Here is a 9,628-nt window from a genome sequence, read left to right as displayed (position 1 = left end):
AGTGATCCCTGAGCACAAAGCCAGGAGAAAGTCATGAGCACTGCTGGCTGCGGCCCCAAACAAAACAACAGCAAAACACATTTTGAGAACCTGGAAAGCAAGTGTAGCAGGTGAGACACTTGCCTTGCTCATGATGGACATGGGTTCAATTCCTGGCAATGTGTATGGTCCCCCAAGCACCACCCAAACTAACCCTTGGGCACATAGCCAGGAGTGAGCCCTAAGCACCACCAGGTGTGACCCCCCCCCTAACCAAAATCAAATGAAAATAAGAAAACCGCATTTTGGGGCTGGAGCGATAGCACAGTGGGTAGGGCGTTTGCCTTGCATGCGGCCAACCCGGGTTCAATTCCCAGTATCCCATATGGTCCCCTGAGCACCGCCAGGGGTGATTCCTGAGTGCAGAGCCAGGAGTAACCCCTGTGCATTGCCAGGTGTGACCCAAAAAGCAAAAAAAAAAAAAAAAAGAAAAAGAAAGAAAGAAAACCACATTTTGAGAGGTCAGGGTGAGTGCTCAGAGGGCTAGTGCAGATGCCTGGGGTTCAGCTCTGGCATCACTAGGTGTAGCCCCACAAAAACAAGTTTTGTCTTGGCAGGAACTCAGTGATAGAGCACTTGCCTCACATGTATGAGGCCTGGGTTTTATCTCAGGCAGGATGGAACTGACAATTATTTTATTTTATTTAATTTTATTTTGTCTTTTGGGGTCACACCCGGTGATGCTCAGGGGTTACTCCTGGCTCTGCACTCAGGAATAACTCCTGGTGGTGCTCAGGGGACCATATGGGGACGCTGGGGATCGAACCCAGGTTGGTTGTGTGCAAGGCAAATGCCCTTTCCACTGTGCTATCGCCCTGGCCCCAAAATTTATTACTGATAATAAATTTCAAATAAGATTGTTGTTGAGGACCAGAGGGATAGTACAGAGGGTAAGGTGCATCCTTAGCCCCATCTGGGATGGTCTCCAGAGCACTGCTGTGGTCGCTCCTGAGTCCAGAGCTGGAAATAGTCCCGCGTCCCCCACCCAATTAAGGAAAAGAAAATGTTATCGATTTCCCATTAACTTACAATCTTGCATAAAATACAACAGAGGGCAGCTTTGCATGTCTCTGCCTGGCTGACTCACTGCCCACCAGCAAATTCAGCCCCGTCTCTTAATCACACTCCCCGTCTGCCTCTCGATCCTTTCAGGCCCTGCTTCTAGGGTTTGGCTCCCAGCTGGCATCTAGCAGGATGTCTGGTGCGTACTAAGGGCTCAGAAATAGTAACTGAATTGATAAATGAACTGTGAATATTCCTTAAAGGGACCTGGGACAGCCTCATTCATTTTCCCCATATTGTGCTGCCTCTGGAGGCTTCCCAAGGAGCTGGAAAGGCTGCTGAGAAACTTCCGCCTTTCAGGGCTTGGGGTTCGGGATGGAAACATCTGAAATATGGTGGTGGGAAGGTATAATGGTGGTGGGCTTGGTGTCCGAATAGTAAATGCAATCAAATATTGTGAACTACTTTATAAAATAAAATAAAATAATATTAAAAAAAAAAGAAACTTTCACCCTCTGTGAGGGGTTTGAACCTACAGCCTCATGCAAATGAGGGAGGCACTCTGCCATGGAGCCACACCCTAGAGATAACATCTGTTATCTCTTTACTTTCATACTTTCATTTTTTTGACTTTAGGGTCATCCCCAAGAGTGTTTTGGGGTCACTTCTGACTCAGGGCTTGGAGGATTATATAATGCTGGGGCTCAAACCCAGGACTCCTACATGTAAAACACAAGATCTAGCCCTTGGAGATATCTCTCTGGCCTATTTTTATTTTTCACTAAATAATAGAATTTGGAGATAACACCCAGAAGTGAGGGTCACTCTGGAAGTGTCCCGGGGTCCTTGCCTACGGAGCTGGAGAAGAAATCCAGGGCTTCCCACATGCAGTGTGTGTGTTCTGCCACTGAGCCACACCTGACTCAGCTATTGTGCTCTCCATGACTATTGCTTTGTTTTGGGAACACATCAGCCTGTTCTCAAGGGCTGCTCCTGGCTCTATGCTTGGGGGCTTCTCCTGGTGGTGGTGCTTAGGGAACCTGGGGTACCAAGGATTGAGCCCAGGGCCTCACACAGGCAAGGTAAGGCACGACTGCTGCGTCATATCCTTGGTCCCTATTATTTATTCATTAATTCTTTTTTTGTTGTTGTTTGGGGACTACACCTGGTGGTGCTCAGAGCTTACCCATCACTCTAAGCTCAGGGCTTACACCTGGCAGGCTCAGGGAATCACATGTGGTGCTGGGCGTCAAACCCTGGTTGATTCATGCAAGGTAAGTGCCTTATCTGCTGTACTATCTATCCAGGCCTCTATTATTATTATTTTTTAAAGAACTCAATGAATGTAATTGGGAACAATGGACTTATCTGACATGAGAAATCTGAACTCAGGCTTAAAGCCAAACCCTGTAGTGGAAGAACCTCTAGTCATTTCAGAGTCTCAAGAAATCTGTGCCTTTGACAGATGGTATTTCCCAAGGTGGCCATAGTTCCATCAATCTCACCTGGTCTTCTCAGAATGGGACTTACCCATGGCAGGGGGCAGGGGAGGGGGATCCAGAGTGGATAAGGGGTCTCTGTTCCCTTTCCAGGGTTATGGGTAGACTCTGTGACTACCTGTTTTATTGATGGAAATATTGTTTTGTGAGTTCCAGGACCAGGCCATAAGAACACCAAACGCTTCTATCTGGATTTATTGAGAAATTCACTTTAAGTAACATTCTACCTGTACCTGGGGCAAACTCACTGGTAGAGCATCTGCTTTGTAAGTGAGAGGTCAAGAGTTTGATTTTCACAGAGCAAAATCATATATATATATATATATATATATATATATACATATATACAACTATATATATAGCACTGTAGCACTGTTGTCCCATTGTTCATTGATTTGCTCGAATGTCACCAGTAACGTCTCATTGTGAGACTTGTTGTTACTGTTTTTGGCATATTGAATACGCCACAGGTAGCTTGCCAGGCTCTGCTGTGCAGGTGGGATACTCTCAGTAGCTTGTCGGGCTCTCCGAGGGGACAGAGGAATCGAACCCAGGTGAGACGCATGCAAGGCAAATGCCCTACCCGCTGTGCTATTGCTCCATATATATATATATATATATATATATATATATATATAAACCCTGAGCATCACCAGTTGTGACCTCAAAGCCATCAAAGAGGAAAGAGAATATATATACATATATTATATATATATATATATATATATATATATATATATATATATAGGAGGGAGGCAAATGTGGTGGTTGGGGCATTGGTTGAGGGAAATGGATTAGTGTTGGAACATTGTATGCCTGAAACCTAATAATGAGTAACTTTGTAATTTCATGGTTACTAAAAATTAATTAATTAAATAATTAATTAAAAAAAAGAGTTTTACCCTCAGCACCACCCCATGTGCAAAGTGTAATCCTGGTGTCATGGCCATTTGGGATCCTAGGTGTCACCGTGAAATGTGGGGTCTCTGGCACTGGCCACAGAGTGTTCAAGCAGCACGACTAAAGGATGTGACCCCTGGTGGGCACCGTAACCCAGTGTGTGTGATTCCTGGTCATAACAGCAGCAGCAGGTGAGGGAAGGGGAGCAATGGGAACAAAGGCAGCTGCCACGTTGGAGAGGGTCCGTGCAGCCTCTTGGGAACACGGAGACAGTCAACGGGCAAGTCCTTTAGCCAGAGACCGACACGCCTAGTATCAAAGCATGAGACGGCCTTCTGGGAACAAGGAGAGCAGAACTGATAAGGAGGCGGTACATATGCCTTTAATTTGCAGGTGAAATAATTATGTTTCTGGAAAAGCTGAGAGAATCAACTGAAAGAGCGTTGGAATGATCATTCCTTCCCTTACTTGTTTGTTTCGCGTGGATTTTTGAGCACACCTGGTAGTGCTCAGGGGTTACTCCCATGCTCTGGGGACATCAGGTGCTGGTGGTTGAACACAAGCCTCCCCCAGGGAAAGTCTGTGCTCAGCCTTCTCTTGCACTGTCTTCTGGCCCTGAGATTTCCAGTTTAGTGTTCAGGGAGCAGCCCGGACACTTTCTTTCAGGACTTAGCGGTGAGCCCAGGGGCTGTGCATTGAATGGAGGTGCTGTTCTTCATGTCTCATGTGAACCAGGACAGGGGAGCTGAGAGATGAGCTGTATGTGTGTGACGCTACATGCCCACAGCATTGCTGGGTGCATGTAGATACACATGCAATTGCTCTGAGAGTTGGGAGCTACTGACTTCCTATGAAAGCGCATGAACGGGAGTGGTTCTCTTCAGCCCAGTGCGCTGGAGAAATCTCTATTAATGTTCTCTTGGGGGTCTATGGCCCTTGGAGGATTAATACTTTTCTTAAGAATGAGGTGGAAGGCTGAAAAAAAATGGGAAGGAGAAAGCTGTGGGAAGGCATCTGAGCACTGCCCGGCCAGCCAGCCCTGACGGGGCCCAGCTCCAGAGGGGAGGGAGCTGCACCTCTTTGCCCCTTGCAGAATATATTGAGCCATGAATGGTTTGGGAGACAGAGGCGCCAACATTGAATACAAACCGGTTGCCAAGTGGCAGGCGTCTGAGCAGAGTGTTTGGTGCTTTCAATAGGCTGGAAAGAACAGCTCTGGAGCTCTAGGCAATCAATGCAGCGGGGGTGAGATGCCGAGATGCAGGAAGAAAAAGGAAGCTGTGGCTGAAGAGACATGGGGGTAAGGCGCTTGCCTTGCATGTGGCAACCCTGGGTCTATCTCTGGCATCCAATATGGCCCCCTGAGTGCTGTCAGGAGTGATTCCTGAGCACAGAACCAGCAGCAAGCCCTGACCACCACCAACTGTGACCTCAAAACCATCAAAAAGGAAAGAGCAAAAGAAGGAATCAAAGAAGAAAAATAGGAGAAAAAGAAAAGCAAGCAAGCAAGCAAGCTAGCTAGTCTCTCCCAGGCCAGAGGACGGGGCTCAGTGGTAAAGGACGGGCCTTGCATGCCTGAGACCAGGGTTCAATCCCTGGCATTGCAAATGAAATTAAAACAGCACAGACAGGAAGTTCTGAGATGCGACCTGCTGGCGTTGGTTCCTCCTCAGGCTCTTCCATCTGGAGGCAGCACGGGCTGGGGGAGAGGTCAGCCCTGAGCACGAGCCAGCACTCTTTTTTTTTTTTTTTTTGCTTTTTGGGTCACATCTGGCAATGCACAGGGGTTACTCCTGGTTCTGCACTCAGGAATCACCCCTGGCGGTGCTCAGAGGACCATATGGGATGCTGGGAATCGAACCCGGGTTGGCCACGTGCAAGGCAAATGCCCTACCCGCTGTACTATTGCTCCAGCCCCGAGCCAGCACTCTTGGTGCTGGAGAGATGAACCTTTATTCCTCCCGCCTCTGGAGTCTGAATCCAGCCAACAACAAACAGATCCCCTTGGAAGTAGATTGTTTTCCACCAAGCATCAGGACCAGGTGGGTGAGGATCTGACAACAGAAACACTTAGGGTCTTTGTTTATTTTCCCCTTCCGTTCTCTGGGCGGCTACTGTTGCAGTGATGGGGTCACCCTCGCTTGCTGGGGGCAGGCATGTGGGGAGCACACATTCACGTTTAGCAGGCACACTTCCTCACCAAGGGCTGCGCCCCCTTGGTTGGGTGCACGTTCTGGCTGTAACAGTCCTCTCCTGAGTCTCCCTGGCGCCCACACGCAGGCCCGCCTGGGACCACGCTCCCAGCTGGCCAGCCCTCTTGCAGCTTTCTCACTGTGGTGCTTGCCGGGTGCTCGTCTTCAGCTGGGGTGCCTGCACACCCTGGGGAGTGGACACTCTATGGCCCTGCGGGGGAGCAAGCTCAGCGACCTCGGGTTTGCCTGAGCTTTGTGGGTAGATAATTCTGTGTTGCCAGGACCTTTGAATAAACTTGCATGTAAGTGGATCAACATGGAGAGTATCGTGCTAAGTGAAATGAGTCAGAGAAAGGGACAGACATAGAATGACTGTATTCATTTGTGGAATATAAAGTAACAGAATGGGAGACTAACACCCAAGGATAATAGAGATAAGGGCCAGGAAGATCACTCCACGGCTTGGAAGCCAGCCTCAGATGCTGGGGGAAAAGGCAGCGGGAATAAAGAAGGGACCACTAAGTGAATGATGCTTGGAGGGCTCACTCAGGATGGGAGATGTGGGATGAAAGTAGACTTTAAACCAAACATGATGGCTGCTTAGTACCTGTATTGCAAACCATAACATCCAAAAGGAGAGCAAGAGTGAAAGGGGATGTGCCTGCCACAAAGGCGGTGATGCGGGAGGGAGGGAGAGAGTAGGGGAGTGGCCGGAGGGATACTGGGTACTTTGGTGGTGGAGAATGGGCACGAGTGGAGGGATGGGTACTTGATCATTGTATGACTGAAACGTAATCACGAAAGTTTTTAAGTCTGTAATTGTATCTCACGGTGATTCATTAAAAAACTAAAAATAAATAAATAAATAAATAAAAAGGCTACTTCACAGCACCCCTGGTCTGCACCACTAGAGGGCAGTAGCACTGCCTTGGTGGTGGCAATCCCAAATTTAAAAAATCCAGCACTCCAGAGAGGGCCCCAGTTCTCCTGTTTTGTAGAGGCCTTAAATCACACCCCTCACCACCACGTGCCCCTTATTTCCACTTCCCATGGACAGCCACTTCTCTTCAGCAATCTGAATGAGCTTCGGTGGCATGAACCATGATGCATGGATTTCAGGGATAGAGCTGTGTGTGAGGGCAGCTAGGGGCACAGTCCCTTCAGAGCATGGAGGCTGGAGTGAGAGTGCAGTGCTTGCCTTGCATGGGTCTGGAGTGCTCTCCTCGAAGATCGCTGCGGTGCTCATGCATGTGCATGCCAGATATCTCGCCTCCTGGCCATGGTGCTCATTCATCTCAGTTGCAGTGCTCACCAGGGGCAGTCCCTTTGTGTGGTGCTCACTTACACACACACACACACACACATGCATACACACACACACATACACACTTGACTGTGGTGTGGCCAGCAGCAGCAGGACTCACAGTCAACTACAAACAGTAGAGCTGAGCAGATGTGGGACACCCAGGATTTGAACTCATGACCATATGCTTACAAGAGAGTTGCTCCAAGCCCTTGTGCTAGTTCTCTGGGTCCCGATCTAGGTATATACTCTTTTAGGGAGTGAGGGAGGGCAAGAATTGGGTCACACCTGCTCAGGGGCTACACTTGGCTCTGTGCTCAGGAATCACCCCTGGTGGTGCTCGAGGGATCATAAGTGGTAGTAGGGATCAAACTGGCATCAGCTGCATGTGAGGTATGTGCCTTAACCTCTCTGCTCTCTCCCCAGGCCCAAATACACATTCTTTTTTGTTTGTTTTTTGTTTTTGCTTTTTTGGGTCATACCTGGCAATGCACAGGGGGTACTCCTGGCTCTGCAATCAGGAATCACCCCTGGCAGTGCTCACAAGACCATATGGGATGCTGGGAATCGAACCCGGGTCGGCTGCGTGCAAGGCAAACGCCGTACCCGCTATACTATTGCTCCAGCCCCCCAAATACACTTTTTTTTTTTTTTTTTTGCTTTTTGGGTCACACCTGGAGATGCACAGGGTTTACTCCTGGCTTTGCACTCAGGAATTACTCCTGGCAGTGCTCAGGGGGCCATATGGGATGCTGGGATTCGAACCCGGGTTGGCCGCTTGCAAGGCAAATGCCCTACCTGCTATGCTATCGCTCCAGCCCCCAAATACACATTCTTTTTTTTAAATTTTTTAAAAATTTTTTTAATTTTGAAATTGATTTATTTTTAATTAGTGTATCACCGTGAGGGTACAGTTACAGATTTATACACTTTTGTGCTCATGCTTCCCTCATACAAAGTTCGGGAACCCATCCCTTCACCAGTGCCCATTCTCCACCACCAGTAAACCCAGCATCCCTCCCACCCTCCCCAATCCCATCTCCCCCCACCCCACCCCACCACTGTGGCAGGGCATTCCCTTCGTTCTCTCTCTCTAATTAGCTGTTGTGGTTTGCAATAAAGGTGTTGAGAGGCCTCTGTGCTCAGTCTCTAGCCCTCATTCAGCCTGCAACACCCTTCCCCCGCATGGCCTTCGACTACATTATAGTTGGTGGTCCCTTCTCTGAGTTGCCCTTTCCCCAGAATGTGAGGCCAGCCTCCAAACCATGGAGTCAACCTCCTGGTACTTATTTCTACAATTCTTGGGTGTTAGTCTCCCACTCTGTTATTCTATATACCACAAATGAGTGCAATCTTTCTATGTCTGTCTCTCTCTTTCTGACTCATTTCACTCAGCATGAAACTTTCCATGCCGATCCACTTACATGCAAAATTCATGATCTCCGTTTTTCTAATAGCTGCATAGTATTTCATTGTATAGATGTACCAAAGTTTCCTCAACCAGTCATCTGTTCTAGGGCATTCGGGTTTTTTCCAGATTCTGGCTATTATAAACAGTGCCAAATACACATTCTTAAGTGACATTTTAAACTTTGAATTTTTAATTGGGGTGATATGGTTTTGGACTGGAGCGATAGCACAGCGGGTAGGGCATTTGCCTTGCACTCGGCTGACGCGGGTTTGATTCCTCCATCCCTCTTGGAGAGCCCGGCAAGCTACCGAGAGTATCCTGCCCGCACGGCAGAGCCTGGCAAGCTACTCGTGGTGTATTCAATATGCCAAAAACAGTAACAAGTCTCACAATGGAGGCATTACTGATGCCTGCTTGGGTAAATCAATGAATAACGGGATGACAGTGCCACAGATATGGTTTTACAAGTGTATACACTTGTATGACTCCTTTTAGAGTGTTTTTTTTTTTTTGCGGGGGGAGGGGAAACACCCAGTGATGCCCAGGGTTTATTCTTGGCTCTGCACTCAGGGATCATTCCTGCTGAAGATTGGGAGACCATATCATATCCTAGGGATTGAACCTGGGTCAGACACATGAAACCACAAAGAACCACAAAGTTAATCATGACTGGGTTTCAGGAATACAATGTTTCAACGCTTATCCTGTCAGGAGTGTCTACTCCCCTCCATGTGCCCCCACTGTTTCCCTCCCACCCTCCTGCCTGCTTCTTGTTGTTTTATTAGTAATTTATTTCAATAGGCCATAATTTCCTTGGAGAAGATGTTTTACAACTTTCATTGATTTTATTCCAATGATTCTTTTTTCTGTTTAATGGTTTAGTGCTATTATTTTGAAAGGGATTTTCTATTCTATCTTGATTTATTACTCTTTTATTATTTATATGATTTATATGCTACTTTTCACATTGACTTTCTTATTGGATTATAACATTTCTCCCAGATATTTTGTTGTTGTTGTTTGAGGGCCATACCGAGTGATGCTCAGGGCTTACTCAGAGATCTGCACTCAGAGATCATTCCTAGCAGGCTCAGGGGACCATACAGGGTGCCTGGATTGAACTTGGGGTCAGCCATATGCAAGGCAAATGCTCTACCTGCTGTACTAGTGCTCTGGCCCCTCAAAGGTGTGTTGTTTTTTTTTAAAGTACGACACTGTAATTTACAAAGTTGTTCATAATAAGAGTTGTTCGGGGCATACAATGTTCCCTCCAGTCCCACCA

Source organism: Sorex araneus, chromosome 2 (assembly GCF_027595985.1).
Source record: "Sorex araneus isolate mSorAra2 chromosome 2, mSorAra2.pri, whole genome shotgun sequence".
NCBI lineage: Eukaryota > Metazoa > Chordata > Mammalia > Eulipotyphla > Soricidae > Sorex > Sorex araneus.
The sequence above is the reverse complement of the archived record's forward strand: the minus strand, read 5'-3'. Positions refer to the sequence as shown.